Raw genomic sequence first — 665 nt, 5'->3', positions numbered from 1 at the left:
TTTACTTATAAAGTTTCTTCTGTGAGAATAATATTACTCTTAAAAGTAATATATTGTGTGAAAAGTGATGAGATCACTTGAAAATAATAGAGAGATTTAGGTGTTACCATGTTTCCATTTCAGGATCTCATCAGCCACAGGCACCTCTTGCAAAGGATTTCAATAAAGGCAAAGCAATTTTGCCTGATTCTGCAAATTCTTCTGATGGGTTGTCTGATTTTGATAATGACAGTGATGCAGATGATTCTGACACAGCTCAGCTTAAGTCTGCAATTGATGCATCTAAGAAGTCCAATGTTGGTTCTTCTTCGCAATTCAATGAAAATCCTTCTTATTACAATGCTGATGCTGAACATTTTCGACAGACAGAATGGGATTATAAATGGAAACTTGCAAATACTTCAATTTCATTTGCTATTGGCATGCAACATGTTCATCGTGCCTATAATGAAATTCAAGCTCCTGATCTGAAGTTACATCTTAAGGCCTCCACTATTTCTGTTAAAGGAATTCACTCTGACCTTGATGAAATGAAGAAGTCTCATGCTGCTGTCAATGAGAAAATTGATGGATTTTTGCTTCACACACCTACCTCAGCTAAATTCAAAAGTGTGAAAAATACTATCATAGATGTTGTTGAATCTCAACACAGCATGACCTCCCGA

The sequence above is a fragment of the Apium graveolens genome, chromosome 11 (genome assembly GCF_009905375.1).
Source record: "Apium graveolens cultivar Ventura chromosome 11, ASM990537v1, whole genome shotgun sequence".
Lineage (NCBI taxonomy): Eukaryota > Viridiplantae > Streptophyta > Magnoliopsida > Apiales > Apiaceae > Apium > Apium graveolens.
The sequence above is the reverse complement of the archived record's forward strand: the minus strand, read 5'-3'. Positions refer to the sequence as shown.